General features: G+C 37.8%; 1 protein-coding gene across 8 annotated transcripts in view; it reads right to left on the reverse strand.

Annotated features, from left to right (window-relative positions):
* POU6F2 (POU class 6 homeobox 2) overlaps positions 1-18,246 on the reverse strand; it is a 493,870-nt gene that overhangs the window by 446,254 nt on the left and 29,370 nt on the right. The window lies entirely within an intron of this gene.

The following is an 18,246-nucleotide window of genomic DNA, read 5'->3' on the forward strand; positions in this document are numbered from 1 at the left end:
TTAAATGTGAACAGCAAAAGTAAATCTTAAATGTTTAAAAAATATAAAGAGAGTATCTTTAAAACATGGAGGTGGGTCAAGATTTCTTAAGCAAGACACTGAAAGCAACAAACATAAAACAGTTTTAAAATTCATTGTACTTGCATCAAAATTAAAAACTTCTGCCCATAAAAATGCACCATAAAGAAAGTAAGAATCTGGGCACCTGGGTGGCTCAGTAGGTTGAGTGTCTGACTTCAGCTCAGGTTATGATCTCACAGTTCATGGGCTCAAGCTCTGCCTCGGGCTCTGTGTTGATAGCTCAGAGCCTGGAGCCTGCTTTGGATTCTGTGTCTCCCTCTCTCTCTGCCCATCCCCCACACACACTCTGTCTCTCTCTCAAAAATAAATATTTAAAAAAAATTTTTTAAAGTAAGAATCTAAGGCAAAAATAGAGACACCATTTTTAGAATGAATATTAGCAACAAAATATTGGTATTCTGAATACATAATGAGTATATAATATGGGAAAAACAATAGAAAGTGTGGGCAAAACAAAAAATACTTTTCACAGAAGCTAAGAAAGAAATGGCAAATAAATGTATGAAAAGATGCTTAACCTCATTTATACTTGGGGAAATGCAGTTAGAAAAAAATAAGATACAATTTTACTCTCCTTAGATTGGAAAAAAATAATAAATTTGATTACACCAAGTATTGGAGAGCACATGGGTCAATGGACAATCTTAAATATGCTTTGTAAAAATACAAATTGGTGTATCCATTTGAAACACAAATTAGCCTTATCTTTTAAATTTAAACATTCTCATACCCCAAGTAGAAAAGAATGTCAACGAATACAAAACAAAACAATCCAGCATGTACTAATAGACAGAGGTATGAAATAAGACACCTTCAGATAACCCCAGAGAACTGCATAAATTTTTATGGATGGGGTACCTGGGTGGCTCAGTCATTTAAACATCTGTCTCTTGATTTCAGTTTAGGTCATGATCTCAAGGTTTATGGGTTCAAGCCCCATGCTGGGCTCTGCACTCACAGCATGGAGCTTGCTTCGGATCCTCTGTCTCCCTCTCTCTGCCCCTTCCCCACTTGCTCTCTTTCTTTCTCTCTTTCAAAAATAAATAAATGTTTAAAAAAACTTAAATAAAAGAAGTTTTTTCCATGGATGGAGCACAAGTTGCATGTTTATGGGGGAAGAGAAGGCGATGTGGTAAGCAACATTGGCAAAGAGGCAACTCACGGTCAGCCATAATTTTCAGTGTTAGATGTTAGTGCTTTGTCCTGATATGAAAATTTTTCAAGCACTGTGAAATCACACTTCAGAAATTTAAATAAATCACAATAGCAGAGCTGCTCTAAATGAATTTGGGGGACCTTGGACCAGGCCGGCACAGTCCATCTTTGCTCTCCATGGGGGTGACATAGGGTTACACTCCTAAGGCTTGGGCACAGGTTGAAAACAGCCCTTGTGGGCAAAGGTTTGGAGCTCTGTGGTACCACAATCTAAATTTACATCACAGAGCACAGAGCATCCATGTAATTGGATGATGGCAGAAAACCTAATGAGTGATTTGGAGAATCACTCCAAATCAATGGTAGGATTCCTGGAAAGATATCCACTCGTAGTATCCAAAGTACCCAATATTGTTGAAAGAAGCCTCAAAGGTCTCAGCATACAAATATATTTCCTATTACTCACTCAAATTGTTCAAAACACTCTAAAAGTACACTACAATTTTCATAAGTAGTTTACTTACATTGTTTTCGGGGCTGTCAGGAAAAATTGCTTATATCTTTTATTAATCCTAAGCAAAACCTACTCTATACTACTTTCAATCATCAGAAAGTTGGACAGTAAAATGGAAAACAAAACCAAAAATAGAGGGAAGAGCAGTCAATTGCCTAAATTCATTCCCGGGTATCAGACAAAGCACTTGACCGCTGCTGCTTAGCTTGGCAATCTCTAAAGTGGAAATGAAAGTATCTATCTCCTTACTGCCCTATGTTTCCACCTGAAGTATTCTATCATCTATCATAATGCAAGCACAGCACGCCTTTTTTCGGAGTATCAGTATTATAATAAGATTAAAGTACAGTCAGTAATCTAAGTGATAATTTAAATTTTATATGAAAATAAACACCAAGAACACTTTGAGTCTTACAGGAAACTGTCACACTGATCTAAACAGAAATCTTGGCTCTTTGACCTCTGGGGTGGACGGGGAGGGGGGGGGGAGTAGGGGTCCTTTCTGGCTTTTGTTTTTCTATCTGTAAAGTGGGGAGAATACTTACTTGTCAGACTTATGTGAGATAATACATAAAGTACGAGGGTGGAGCCTGCTCAATAAATGGTAGCTACAGCATAATACAGACTATAAGACCTTACAAATGAATGCTTTCAATGGACCAATCTTCCTAATAAGAAACCTCCAATAAGAAAAAGGGAAAAGTCATTTGGACATTCCTGTGTCACTTGAAACCAGCTTCTCAAACTTTGACACTATTAACAGTTGGGGCTGGATAATTCCACACGGTGAGGAGGATGTCGTGGCCACTGTGGGACGCTCAGCAGTATCCCTGCTCTCTGCCCATTAGGTGCTATTAGCTCTCCACCCACCTGAGTTGTGACAAACAAAAATGTCTCTAGACGCTATAGATACTGCCAAATGCCCACTGGGGGGCAAAGCGTCTTAGGCAAGGTACAAAAAGCACCAACCACAAAGGAAAAACATGGAAAATTGGGCTTTATCAAAATTTAATATTTCTGCTCTTAAAAAATTTTGTTTAGAAATAAAAACGCTGGGCTCCTGGGTGGTTCAGTTGGTTAAGTGTCTGACTTTAGCTCAGGTCATGATCTCACAACTCATGGGCTAAAGCCCCACATCGGGCTCTGTGCTGACAGCTCAGAGCCTGGAGCCTGCCTTAGATTCTGTGTCTCCCTCTCTCTGCCCCTCCCCTGCTCACACTCTGTCTCTCTCTCTCTCTCAAAAATAAATAAACATAGGGGAGGACCCAAGATGGCGGAACAGCATGAAAGTTTTTTTTGTGCGTCTGGCGTCCATGAAATACAGCCAGATCAACACTAAACCAACCTGCACATCTAGAAAACTGATCTGAGGATTAACACGACAATCTGCACAACCTGAACCACAGAACTCAGCAGGTACACGACGCAGAGAGGTGAACTGGGGGAGAGAGATGCCACAGAGGGCAGGGAGCTGTTTTTGTTTGTGGAGAGAGGATGGGGGTGGGGGGAGAATACGGGAAAAGCACAGCCCCCCGCAAAAGCAGCTGGAGAGAAAGTGGAAAAGTGGAAACAGCTGCAGGGACTGAACTAAAAAGGGAGAAAGGAGAAAGCAGAGGGCTTAAATTCCATTAAGACTCTATAAACAGGGGGAGCACAGAGTCTGAAACGCCCCAGCTCAATACCTGGTGGTGCTCTGGTGGGAAGGGAGAATCCCCAGGAGCAGAGTGAAGTCTGGGGGTCTTCAGGCCACACGGGGAGAGGTGGTTCCCCTGCTGGGAGGACTCCCCACAGGCAAAGGTCCCAGCGGATCCTGGAGAACAACCACATTCGCCGGTGCTGGAACAAGGACTTTGGGGGTGAAGCCTGGCTCCAGATGCGTGTTGTGATTTGCCATAATCCCTGAAACGCTGCTGCTACACGGGCACGTGAACTTTCTCTGGGGGGGCTGGCAGCCGGACACAGTCTCTGGGCCTCCGCAGCAGCAGGGTCCCACAAACGTTCCTGGGTGTGGCCAGCACCTGGCCATTGCTCAGTGAGACCTTCCCACAGAGGGGCAGAACGGGTCAAAGCTACAGTCCCTCAGAAGTGAGGGATCGGGAAACACAGCTGCATCTGAGATAAAACTCAGGAGGGAGGTGCTGCTTGGGGCTTGGTCACCAACAGTGTAAAAACGGGGAGTGAACGGAGGCCGAAGACAAAGGACAGGTGCACAATTGTTGATTGAGGAGAACAGAGCTCCGATACTAGAGACTGGGTAGCTGGGTGACGCCATTTTCACCGCTCCCGCGCATGTGCATACACACCTGCAAGCACCACAACGATCCACCCCAGTAGGCTAGCAACGCCATCTAGTGGAGAAGGGAGCCATTACACTAAGCCCTGCCCAACTGGGCCAACCTCGCTTTTCAGGAACACAAATCTCTCCACCTGCTTAGTTTACCAACTATAAAGTGCTTCATAGTTTGACTTCTAGGGGAATATGAAGTAATTTCAATCGTATTTCAATCTGTTTACTCGTCCATGTGTTCAATTTTCTTTTTTTTCTTTTCTTTTTCTTGAATACAGAAAGAAAAAGATTATTTTTATTTTCAATTTTTATTAAAAATATTTTTCTTTAATTTTTTTCTACTATATTTTTTACCTTTGTGTAAATTTTTTCAAATTCTATTTTACTTCCATCATTTCCTTTTATTCTGTTTCACTGTATTCTTATTTTCAAATTTTCAAATGATTTCCTTTTTTTTTTACTTCCCTTTTTTCTCTAATCGATCAAGCCCATTTCAACACCCAGACCAAAACACACCTAGGACCTAGCATCATTTATTTGATTTGTGTATGTGTGTGTGTGTGTGTGTGTAGGCATTGTTTTTAATTTTTTAATTTTAATTTTTTAATTTTAATTTTTTTTACTTCACTAATTCCTTTTGTTCCTTCAAAATGAAGAAACAAAGGGATTCACCCCAAAAGAAAGAGCAGGAAGAAACGACATCCAGGGACTTAACCAATACAGATACAAGCAAGGTGTCTGAACCAGAATTTAGAATCACGATAATAAGAATACTAGCTGGAGTCGAAAATAGATTAGAATCCCTTTCTGCAGAGATGAAAGAAGTAAAAGCTAGTCAGAATGAAATAAAAAATGGTATAACTGAGCTGCAATCTTGAGTGGATGCCACGGTGGCAAGGATGGATATGGCAGAGCAGAGAATCAGCGATATAGAGGACAAACTTATGGAGAATAATGAAGCAGAAAAAAAGAGGGAGACTAAGGCAAAAGAGCATGATTTAAGAATTACAGAACTCAGTGACTCATTAAAAAGGAACATCAGAATCATAGGGGTCCCAGAAGATGAAGAGAGAGAAAAAGGGGTAAAAGGGTTATGTGAGCAAATCATAGCAGAAAACTTTCTTAACCTGGGGAGAGACACAGACATCAAAATCCAGGAAGCACAGAGGACTCCCATTAGATTCAACAAATACCGACCATCAACAAGGCATATCACAGTCAAATTCACAAGATATTCAGGCAAGAAAAGAATCATGAAAGCAGCAAGGGAAAAAAGCCCTTAACCTACAAGGGAAGACAGAGCAGGTTTGCAGCAGACCTATCCACAGAAACTTGGCAGGCCAGAAAGGAGTGGCAGGATATATTCAATGTGCTGAATCAGAAAAATATGCAGCCAAGAATTCTTTATCCAGCAAGGCTGTCATTCAAAATAAAAGGAGAGATAAAAAGTTTCCCAGACAAACAAAAATCAAAGAAATTTGTGACCACTAAACCAGCCCTGCAAGAAATTTTAAGGGGGACTCTCTGAGGGGAGAAGAGATGAATAAATAAATAAATAAATAAATGAATAAATAAATACCAAAAGCAAAAAAGACTAGAAAGGACCAGAGAACACCACCAGAAACTCCAATGCTACAAGCAACAAAATGGCAATAAACTCCTCTCTTCAGTACTCACTCTAAATGTCAATGGACTAAATGCTCCAATCAAAAGACATAGGGTAACAGAATGGATAAGAAAACAAGATCCATCTATATGCTGTTTACAAGAGACCCATTTTAGACCTAAAGACACCTTCAGATTGAAAGTAAGGAGATGGCGAACCATCTATCATGCTAATGATCGACAAAAGAAAGCCAGAGTAGCCATACTTACATCAGACAATCTAGACTTTGAAATACTGTAACAAGAGATGAAAAGGGGTATAATTAAGGGGTCTACCCAGCAAAAATACCTAACAATTGTAAACATTTATGTGCCAAATATGAGAGCACCCAAATATATAAATCAATTAATCACAAATATAAAGAAACTCATTGATAATATACCATACAAGTAGGGGACTTCAACACCCCACTTACAGCAATGGACAGATCATCTAATCAGAATATCAACAAGGAAACAATGGCTTTGAATGACACACTGGGCCAGATGGACATAACAGATATATTCAGAACATTTCATCCTAAAGCAGTGGAATATACATTCTTCTCCAGTGCACATGAAATGTTCTCCAGAATAGGCCACATACTGGGACACAAATCAGCCCTCAACAAGTATAAAAAGATCGAGATCATACCATGCATATTTTCAAGCCACAACTCTATGAAACTCAAAATCAACTACAAGAAAGAATTTGGAAAGATAACAAATACTTGGAGGCTAAAGAACATCCTACTAAGGAATGAATGGGCTAACCAAGAAGTTAAAGAGGAAATTAAAAAGTACATGGAAGCCCATGAAAGTGAAAAAGATAACACCACAGCCCAAAACCTGTGGGACTCAGCAAAGGTGGTCATAAGAGGAAAGTATATAGCAATCCAGGCCTTCCTACAGAAGGAAGAAAGGACTCAGATACACAACCTAACCTTACACCTTAAAGAGCTCGAAAAGAAACAGCAAATAAAACCCAAAACCAGAAGAAGACAGGAAATAATAAAGATTAGAGCAGAAATCAGTGCTGTTGAAACCAAAAACAAAAAACAAACAAACAAACAAAAACCCCAAAATAGTAGAACAGATGAATGAAACCAGAAGCTGGAGTTTTGAAAGAATTAATAAAATTGATAAACCCCTAGTCAGTTTGGTCAAAAAGAAAAAGGAAAGGACCCAAATAAATAAAATCAAGAATGAAAGAGGAGAGATCACAACCAACACAGCAGAAATAAAAACAATAATAAGAGAATATTATGAACAATTATATTGCAATGAAATGGGCAATCTGGAATAAATGGACAAATTCCTAGAAACATATACACTACCAAAACTGAAACAGGAAGAAATAGAAAATTTGAACAGACCCATAACCAGTAAGGAAATAGAATTAGTAATCAAAAATCTCCCAAAAAACAAGAGTCCAGGGCCAGATGGCTTTCCAGGGGAATTTTACCAAACATTTAAAGAAGAGTTAACATCTATTCTCTTGAAGCTGTTCCAAAAAAATAGAAATGGAGGAAAACTTCCAAACACTTTCTATGAAGGCAGCATTACCTTGATTCCAAAACCAGACAAAGACCTCACCTAAAAGGAGAATTATAGACCATTTTTCCTGATGAATACAGATGCAAAAATCCTCAGCAAGATACTAGCCAACTGGATCCAACAATACATTAAACAAATTATTCACCACGACCAAGTGGGATTTATACCTGGGATGCAGGACTGGTTCGATATCTGCAAAATAATCAGTGTGATACATCACATCAATAAAAGAAAGAACAAGAACCACACAGTCCTCTCAATAGGTGCAGAGAAAGCATTTGACAAAATACAGCATGCTTCCTTCATAAAAACCCTCAAGAAAGTAAGGATAGAAGGATAATGCCTTGAGAACATAAAAGCCAATATGAAAGACCCAATGCTAATATCCTCAATGGGGAAAAACTGAGAGCTTTCCTCCTAAGATCAGGAACAAGACAGGGATGTCCACTCTCGCCACTGTTATTCAACATAGTATTGGAAGTCCTAGCCTCTGCAATCAGACAACACAAAGAAATAAAAGGCATCTAAATTGGCCAGGAGGAGGTCAAACCTTCACTTTTCGCAGATGACATGATACTCTATATGGAAAACCCAAAAGATTACACCAAAAAACTGCTAGAACTGATTCATGAATTCAGCAAAGTTTCAGGATATAAAATCAATGCACAGAAATCGGTTGCATTCTTATACGCCAATAACGAAGCAACAGAAAGAGAAATCAAGGAATTGATCCCATTTACAATTGCACCAAAACCCATAAAATACCCAGGAATAAATCTAACCAAAGAGGTAAAAAAATCTATACACTGAAAACTATAGAAAACTTATGAAAGAAATTGAAGACACAAAAATAGAAAAAGATTCCATGCTCGTGGATGGGAAGAACAAATATTGTTAAAATGTCAATACTACCCAAAGCAATCCACATATTCAATGCAATCCCTATCAAAATAACACCAGCATTCTTCACAGAACTAGAGAAAAACAATCATAAAACTTGTATGGAAACAGAAAAGACCCTGAATAGCTAAAGCAATCTCGAAAAAGAAAACCAAAGCTGGAGGTGTCACAATCCTGGACTTCAAGCTATACTACAAAGTTGTAATCATCAACACAGTATGGTACCGGCACAAAAACACTCACTCAGATCAATAGAACAGAATAGAGAACCCAGAAATGGACTCACAAATATATGACCAACTAATCTTTGACAAAGCAGGAAAGAATATCCAATGGAATAAAGGTAGTCTCTTCAGCAACTGGTGCTGGGAAAACTGGACAGCGACATGCAGAAGAATGAACCTGGACCACTTTCTTACACCAGACACAAAAATAAACTCAAAATGGATGAAAGACCTAAATGTAAGACAGGAAGCCATCAAAATCCTTGAGGAGAAAGCAGGCAAAAAACTCTTTGATCTTGGCCACAGCAACTTCTTATTCAACACGTCTCTGGAGGCAAGGGAAACAAAAGCAAAAATGAACTATTGGGACCTCATCAAGATAAAAAGCTTCTGCACAGCAAAAGAAAATCAGCAAAACTAAAAGGCAACCGACGGGATGGGAGAAGATATTTGCAAACAACATATCAGATAAAGAGTTAATATCCAAAATCTATAAAGAACTTATCAAACTCAACACCCAAAAAACAAATAAGCCAGTGAAGAAATGAGCAAAAGACATGAATAGACACTTCTCCAAAGAAGACATCCAGATGGCCAACTGATACATGAAAAAATGTTCCACATCACTCATCATCAGGAAAATACAAATCAAAACCATAATGAGATACCATCTCACACCTGTCAGAATGGCTAACATTAACAACTCAGGCAACAACAGATGTTGACAAGGATGCAGAGAAAGAGGATCTCTTTGGCACTGCTGGTGGGAATGCAAACTGGTGCAGCCACTCTGGAAAACAGTATGGAGGTTCCTCAAAAAATTAAAAATAGAACTACCCTACAACCCAGCAATTGCACTACTAGGTATTTATCCAAAGGATACAGGTGTGCTGTTTCGAAGGGGCACATACACCCCAATGTTTATAGCAGCACTATCGACAACAGCCAAAGTATGGAAAGAGCCCAAATTCCATCAATGGATGAATGGACAAAGAAGATGTGATGTATATAATACATACAATGGAGTGTTACTTGGCAATCAAAAAAAAAAAAAAAAAAGAAAAGAAATCTTGCCATTTGCAACTACATGGATGGAACTAGAGGGTATTATGCTAAGTGAAATTAGTCAATCAGAGAAAGACAAAAATCATAGGACTTCACTCATATGCGGACTTTAACAGACAAAACAGATGAACATAAGGGAAGGGAAGCAAAAATAATATAAAAACTGGGAGGGGGACAAAACATAAGAAACTCTTAAATATAGAGAACAAACAGAGGGTTACTGGAGGGGTTGTGGGAGGGGGGAGAAGGGCTAAATGGGTAAGAGGCATTAAGGAATCTACTCCTGAAATCATTGTTGTACCATATGCTAACTAACTCGAATGTAAATTAAAAAATAAATAAATTATTTTAAAAAACAATGAAACACCACTACACACCTGTTAGAATGGCTGAAGCCAGAACCAACCATATCAAGTGCTGGTGAGGCTATACAGCAGCTAGACTCTCACACACTGCTGATGGATGTGTAAAATTGTTCATCCATTTGGAAACCGGGAAGTTTTTCAAAGTTAGACATATATCTACCCCATGACTTAGCAATTCCACTCCTAGGTATTTACCCAAAAGGCATGAAAACATATGTCCATACAGAGACTTATATAAAAATGTTCACGGCAGTGTATTCATAGTAGCTCAGTATGAGCTCAATTACTGTAAACTACCCAAATATTTAAGAGATGAATGGATGAACAAGGTTTATCCCCAATGGAATACTCCTCAATGGAAAAAGGGAGGTGGGGAAAGAAAAGTGAAAGAAAGAAAGAAAGAAAGAAAAAAGAAAGAAAGAAAGAAAGAAAGAAAGAAAGAAGTTAGGAAGGAAGGAAGGAAGGAAGGAAGGAAGGAAGGAAGGAATACTGACATACGCAAAAACATGAATGAATCTCCGGCACTACGCTGTGGGAAAGAAGCAAGACTTAAAAGAGAATTCGCCATATGATTCCATTTAAATGAATCTCTAGAACAGGAAAGATGTAAGTTATAATGACAAAATCAAAATAACAGATGCCTCTGAAAGTCTAGGGAGGTTTCTGTGCCTCTGAGAGTGTTTGATGTCTTGGTGGGGGTAGTGGTTACATAGGCACACACGTGTGTCAAAACTGATTGAAATGCACATTTGTGTGTTTTATTATAAAAATGAGGGTGAGAGGTAATCAGGCTATGCAATCAGAATTAATAGCACCTATACAAAATATGAATGTAGGAAACAGGACATTAAATACACATATAGATTCAAGCCATTTTAGTGGATTTTTAAAAATTTTTCCAATGCTTATTTATTTTTGAGAAAGACACAGAGAGAGAGAGAGAGACAGAGACAGACAGACAGACAGACAGAGCATGAGCAGGGAGGAGCAGAGAGGAAGACACAGAATCAGAATCTGAAGCAGGCTCAAGGCTCTGAGCTGTCAGCACAGAGCCCGTCACAGGGCTCAAACTCACAAACCCCGACATCATGACCTGGGCCGAAGTTGGACACTTAAGTGACTGAGCCACCCAGGCACCCCCATTTTAGTGGAGTTTGAGCTAACATTTTATCCAGAAAAAAAGTTGGGGAGCATCGAGGCACAAAAAATGAGCAATTAGCAAGTAGGGAAAAAGACAAATTAATAAACTGGAAGGCCAGAGAAAAGAATGCAGGAAATAACAAGAAATCATAAAAGAAAAGAAAAAAAGAACAGAAAAAAATTAAAGAAAAGCATTAATCAGAGATATAATAAAGACCTTTTCCTGAGTTGAAGAAAGTCACAAGACTTTATATCCAAAGGTCTTCTGGGAGCAGGGCAGGATTATTTCTTGAGGGCCCATCTCTTGACATATCCTGACAAATTTCTGAATTCTAAAGGTAAAGATAAAATTATGAATATGTACGTTAAAGACGCTAGAACCATTGGTTGCCAGAATTGGATTTTAGAACTTAATATAAAATTTTTTTAAATGGTTGCCAAATTTTATTTGTAGAAGTAAAATACTTAAAGTATCATCTCTACTATAACCATTGCCTAATATCATGGAAAGAAAACAGGAAGAATATGTCAAAATTATAGGAACGCCAGTCCTCAAAAATGACAATATATACATACACGTACACTAATACACACATTGTCTTTATCTCCTCAATTCTTTATGGGTAAGTCAAAATATTTTCTCACAGGAATCTTCAAAATAACACTAAAGAATGCAGGAAGATTTCTAGAAATGTTTAGCAAAATAAACTATTTTCCTGAAATTCTATTCTTACATAAATTGTTATTTTTCACCTTTTTTAATGCAAGAATTCAATGTGCTTTCTATTTAAAAAAATCACTGAGGCAGATAGGAATCTACATAAATTAGCAGAATGAAAGGAATTGTCATATACAGGAGATGTTTGGGGAATAAGACCAATTAAATAAATATTAAGTGTAAGGAATTTCTAACAATATGCTCTTGAAGCTTAGATCAATTATTAAGGAAGGATTTTTGAAAGGAAAGGTAAACTTATTTTTAATAAATTCCAGAGCTAAATTTTATATACTTTGTTTTTACATTTATTTATTTAGTTTCTATTCTTTTTTTGAGAGAGAGCACAAACAGAGGAGGGGCAGAGAGAGAGGGAGACAGAGAATCCGACACACAGAGCCCAACGTGGGGCCCGAACCCACAAACCTCGAGATCATGACCTGAGCCAAAGTCAGATGCCTAACCGACTGAGCCACCCAGACACTCCTCATATACTCTTAATAAAAGATGGCACAACTAGGATGGAGTAAATGAATATTAAAATTCTTATCTTTATCCTGAGATTACGGTGATTATTTGCTGTTAAAAAATTTTGGTCAAGTAGGGGCACCTGGGTGGCTCAGTTGGTTAAGCATCTAACTTCGGCTCAGGCCAAGATCTCATGGTTCCTGATTTTGAGCTCTGTGTTGGGCTCTGTGCTGATGGCTCAGAGCCTGGAGCCTGCTTCAGATTCTGTGTCTCCCTCTCTCTGTCTTTCCTCTGCTCTTGCTCTCTCTCTCTCTCTCTCTCTTTAAAAAAAAAGTAAACATTAGAAGAAGATTTTTAAAAAATGGGCCCAGTATATTTTTTACAAAAAGTAATATTCCTCATTAGCAGAAGATAAATGAGATGGAGAACTAAATCAGTAAGAAAAAAAAATTGATCACTCCAAGGAAAGATAGGAAAGAAAAGAAGGAAAGAAGGGATGAAGGAAGGAGGGAAGGGCCACAAAACATAAAAGGTATCAGATAAAAATAAGACCAAGACCAAACAAATCAATTAATGTTGCAAATGGAATGAACAACATTTCTATATAAAAGACGATGACTAAAATTAGGGAAGAAAGGCAAAACTCAGTTCAGAGGCTATTTAAAAGATCATTTTAAATAAAATGATAAAGGTTAAGTAGCTGAAGATATAAGCAAATGGAAACAAAAGGAAAGCAGGTAGAAATATTACGATTGAAGTAAAGCTGAAACAAAATGCATTAAGCGGGATATTTCATATTTATAAAAGGTACACTCTGCCAAACGGATATGTCAAGAAACTTTATACATTGAAAAAAAACTAATCGCAAAATACATTAGATGAATAATTTTTAGAAATACAATGAGAAACTAGCAGAAAGTGCAGTCTTCCGGGAGATAACACACCTCTTTCAAAATGTGACAGATCAAGCAGATAAAAAATATAGAGTACTTGAATAACACAATTACAGAGTCTGATTTATTGAGGAGAAAGAGTAAGAGAGAAACATTGTATCTAACAGATGTAAAATACATATTATTTTCAAATTTTCATGGAACAGTAATGAAAAAGTCATGGAGAAGATATAAAGACCATCTCAACAAATTCCTCAAGCAGATATACCAGTTAGCCCACACTTTTTCCTCACTGTCATAATTGTGGAAATTAACACTTCTGCACAGACTTTGAAAATAAAAGAAATCACACCAATAATAGACTCAGGGGGTGCCTGGGTGGCTCAGTCGGCTTAGCATCCAACTCTCAGTTTTGGCTCAAGGCATAATCTCACGGTATGATGAATTTGAGTCCCATATCAGGCTCTGGACTTACAGTATGGTGCCTGCTTGGGATTCTCTCTCTCTCTCTCTCTGCCCCTCCCTTGCCCTGCTCACGCTGTCTCTGTCTCTCTCAAAATAAGCAAATGAACTTTAAAAATAAAAATAAAAAAATAATACTCAGAAAACAATACGGATGATATCTGATTGTTATGTAATAATACCCTGTTTAGATATTTGAGTACCTTGAGTAGATTAAAATCATTTTTCTCTTTCTCTTACCATTCTGAATATTTCATCTCACAGCCTGATAAAAAGACTTTATTATTTAATAAGGGTCTGAATGAGGCAGTCCCCTCTGATCCTTGTCAACATTTTTCAAAATGGAGACAATGGCTTCCAAAGTGAAGGATGGGACCCCAGAGTGGGGGCCAACTTTCTTTTGGGGTCTGAGAGGGCACACCCAAACTGCTCAACTATTACTCCTAGTCCTACACAACATGGAGTAAAGTCTGACATAGTTAAGCTGCAGAGGAAAGCCGTGGAAACAACATGTAATAATTATCCTATACTTAATTCATAAATACAAATGGGCAACCCACTATTGTCAGATACTTGAGAAAAAACATAGCAAAACAAAAACAAAAAACAAAAGAATACAAATGAACAGGAGTATCCACTGTTGCTGGAGGAAACAGAAATAACTCAGGGAGGAGCAGGGAATCTTAAACTAATTTTAGATGGTTTTATGAGAGAGTTCAACAGACTATTTCATTCATATAACAAGAACAAGTTGCAATGATAAAAGGAACAGGGTTTGTAAAAATTCATAATGTAATTCTTGACATTTGAAAGCTGGATAGAATACTGAATGAAAAAGTCAATGAAATGTTCCAGAATCTAGAAGAAAATGACAAATAAGCAGAAAATATGAAGGATTTCAGCACAATCAATCCAGAAGGACCCACATCTGTCTACTAGTAGTTCTAGAAAGCAGTAGTTAAGAAAAGGGACATGAGCAATTTATCAAAGGAATAAAAGAATGAAATTATCCAAAGATTAAATAAACCAACAAAAAGAATATGTCTTCATTTTGAAAGATTCTATCTGGGGGTGAGCAGAAAGAATGCGGGGAAAAATCTGAACACATTATTATAAAATTTCAAGAATACTGGGATTCTAAAGAAGATCCTAAAAGCTTCCAAAGAGATCACATTTACCTTCAAAGGAAGAAGGACCAAATTGGTTTAGGACATTTCATAAGTAACACTGGATGCCAAAAACATTGGAAAAATGCCTTCATAAGTTCTGAGTGAAAATTATTTTGAGCCTACATTCTAGCTATCAATCAAGAGTGAAGACAAAATGAAGTCGTTTTCAGACATTCAGACTCCCCAAATCCACCATCTACAGATTTGTACAGATTTGAAAGAATTACTTGAAAATGTACTCCAAGAATAATAGCAACAACAAATGAAATTCAAGAGTGAGGAGAATATGAGATTATAAGATACCACGGCCCAAATAAGGCAGCAAAATGCAAGGAAATTCCAGAAGACAGCCATCCAGCAGATCCTGAAAGTCAGGCCGGAACAGATCTTGAAGCCATGGAAAGGAGTGTTTCAAAAGGAAAAGAATTTTAAGTAATGTATTTCTTAGCAGAGGAAGTGAATCTTCTTCAGGAAAAGGCAAAAGTATATTAAAATATTCAGGAAGAAAAATATCTCGCTCCATTGCCCTCCCCACTTCCAACTTTCATTAATTGTATTTCTACTTTTAGTGACACTGCTTTGAAGATATACACGATTGCATGTCTTAACCTATGAAACACTTTATGTTTGTTTTATAGCAAATATTTCAAATACTGGAATGTTTTTCCCCATTTTTAGATTCAACTGATGGATAAATATAAAAAACTTAATTATATAGGCTCACAATCCCCTCTATGATTCCACTAGAGCAACATACGAATCTGAACTCAGATTTTACAGATTGTACAAGGATAATACAATGCTTAGAATATATATTAAGTAACACTCCAGCACATTCTGGAACATCACCCTAATTAACATTTTTACAGAAAAAAATATGTAAATAATCTGAACAAACCAGTTCAGGTGAGGTTTTGTGACCAAATAAGTTCAGGTCATTGCCTCAAGCATGGTTACTCCTGCTAACTGACCTAGAAATTGAACTAAAGAGTGAGCTTGTAAACTCCAAAAGAGCAGTAAGAATCCTTGCAGATTTCCTACTGTGGGAGAAAGTAATGGGAGAAAGAAAGGAAAAAACTGGTGAGACACGGAGACAGAGACACAGCCCCTATAGAATTATTTGAGCCTCAGAGCTTGGACTCATCAATTAGGTGAGGCAGGAATCACCCTCTCTTGCTTAACAGCTTGATTTGAATTTGTCATTTGCAACTGAAAGAGGTCAGACCAATAATGCCCAATGTGGCCATACCAAAGTGGACAAGGGGACATGTGACAGGAGATGAGGTCTCCTGAGCTCTAAGAAGACAGAGAACTTACTCATCATATCCTGATTCCTAGGACTGTGCTTAGCTCATGGTAGGGACTCAAAAAATATTTGTTCATTGGATGAATTATGGCAAATATCATTACATTGTAATTATGTGTTGTTTTTTGTTCTGTTTTTTTTTTGTTTTGTTTTGTTTTGTTTTTACAATAAACCATAAACTCCTTGAGGGCAAAAACCATGTGTGTTTTTACTTTTATCCTAAGCATTCAATAAAATGCCTACCACTTGTTAAAAGCTGAACAAATATCCATTGATTAGTTGGTGAGTGAATAAATGAATGAATGAAGTGAATGAACGAATCAAGAAACAAATGAATAAGCAAATTAATCTGTTTCCTAAAACTAACTTCCACATCTGAATTTAATCTCTTCCTACTTTATATCGTAAGGGATATACATATAATCAGAGCAACAGGTATGATTAACAGTCTTCATAATATTTTTTTCAATAGAAGAAAATAGATTTGAAGAACAAGAAGTCATTAGGCATCCGAATATTTTCTAAATTCTGCTTGTCAATGAAATAGAACATCCTGACAATGAACTAATATAATGTTCTAAATTCAATGCCTTTTTAAAATTCCATAAGTAAACAAGCTAAATACTGTCAGCAGTCATCTGAATGGGAACCACAAAGAGGGAGGCGATAATGTATCCCCATACGTCATCCTTCTGCCAAAAGGCTCTTGAACCCCACTAACAGAAAAAAAAAAGCACTAGACAGAAGGAAGCAATAGCTTTATGGAAATAGCACTAGAAAGAAGTAAGCAATAGCTTTATGGAAATAATTCAGCCTCTTGTCAATCGGAAACTAAGAATGAGGCAGGGCGCACCATTTATTAAACCAGGGATATATTTTTATTGCCTTTTGTGAAAAAGAGCTCTCCAACATTTGTGAGATGGTGCTCTACATGATCCTCAAAGTCCAGAGGAAGTCCAGAAAACAAAAACAAAACCCTGCAGTTTCCTTTCAAGGACAAAACAATAGTGACCAGATAGAGGGCTGCAAAAGAATAAAAATAAACTGACAAAGCATGACAACTCTACAATTCAGCTTCCTCTGAATCCACAAGATTCCATACACAGTAGTTTAATGGGATTCATCAGACGAATTAAGACTTGCCTTATGCATTAACGTGTCATAATACAACTCCTCAATAATGCCATCTTCACAGTACCCAAGGCATAGAAGGGTTTTTTTATATTAAAAATTGCTGAACGATGTCTAAAATTTATTATTTCTGGAAAACTAATTTTATCCATTTTTTTTCAGTATGCTCACCTTAAAGCATCTACCCTTGTGAAAACATGCTTTCCCAATTGGCTGAAAGAGAACTCAGTGCCACCTGCCAATTCCACTGGCCCATCTGAAATAACTTCCTGTGGGGAAATGTTCATTTAAAGCAGCTCTGCTGACCTGCCAGCATCAGGTTATATTTCTCCAAAAGTTTGGCTGGGAAACACTGGCTTTTAAATAATTGCTTAAAGAAACTCCCAAGAGATCCACAGTTAATGGTCCCATAATGAGTCGCTTCTTCTGGCAAGAAAAGTTATTTCTGCAACATCCATATTTGATTTTCTGGAAAATCTATAGTAGCCTAAGCTTCACGCATGAGCCACTATAGGCTTATTATAAGCCTACAGTTTTTCTCTTTGCGGTGCATGTTGGACGCTCCCCATTGCTCTGGGGCGGAAAATCCAGAAACAAAGTAACTTGACAAGCTGAGTACATAAATTAAGTGCATAAATTCTTTACAAATAGGGCTCTTGATAGTACATTTAAAGTACAAATAGTAGTTGTACAGCACACCCAAGGAGTTTGTTTTCCAAACGAATGAAATGGTGCTGGAGAGGTGACATATCAGAATTATTTCCCCCACTCGCTGACCTGCAATGGTGCCACATTCTTAATGTTTTTAGCCAAACACTGTTATTGGAAAGAAGGAGCAAGGTTTTACATAAATGCTGCCTCCTTCCAGCTATGAACCACTGTGAAACAGCATTATCATGACAAGCTCTCTTGATTATATTATCTCCAGGCTCTAAAACTCTATAGACCAAGACATTTTGAACAGTTGTCCCATTTTAGAGAAGCAAACATCTACTATAAAAAGAAGAAAAAGAACTAGAAAGCTGCGACAAGTTCTGCCCCCAGATCCATCAGCATTGACCCGGGTCTCCCTTAAACACAAGCCTTTTGTACCTTCGAGGCTGAGGACATTCAGTTGAAATTTTCTTCCCGCCTCCTCCTGAACAAAGCTATTGGTATCACTGACCTAAA

This window comes from Panthera onca, chromosome A2 (genome assembly GCF_046562875.1).
Source record: "Panthera onca isolate mPanOnc1 chromosome A2, mPanOnc1 haplotype 2, whole genome shotgun sequence".
Lineage (NCBI taxonomy): Eukaryota > Metazoa > Chordata > Mammalia > Carnivora > Felidae > Panthera > Panthera onca.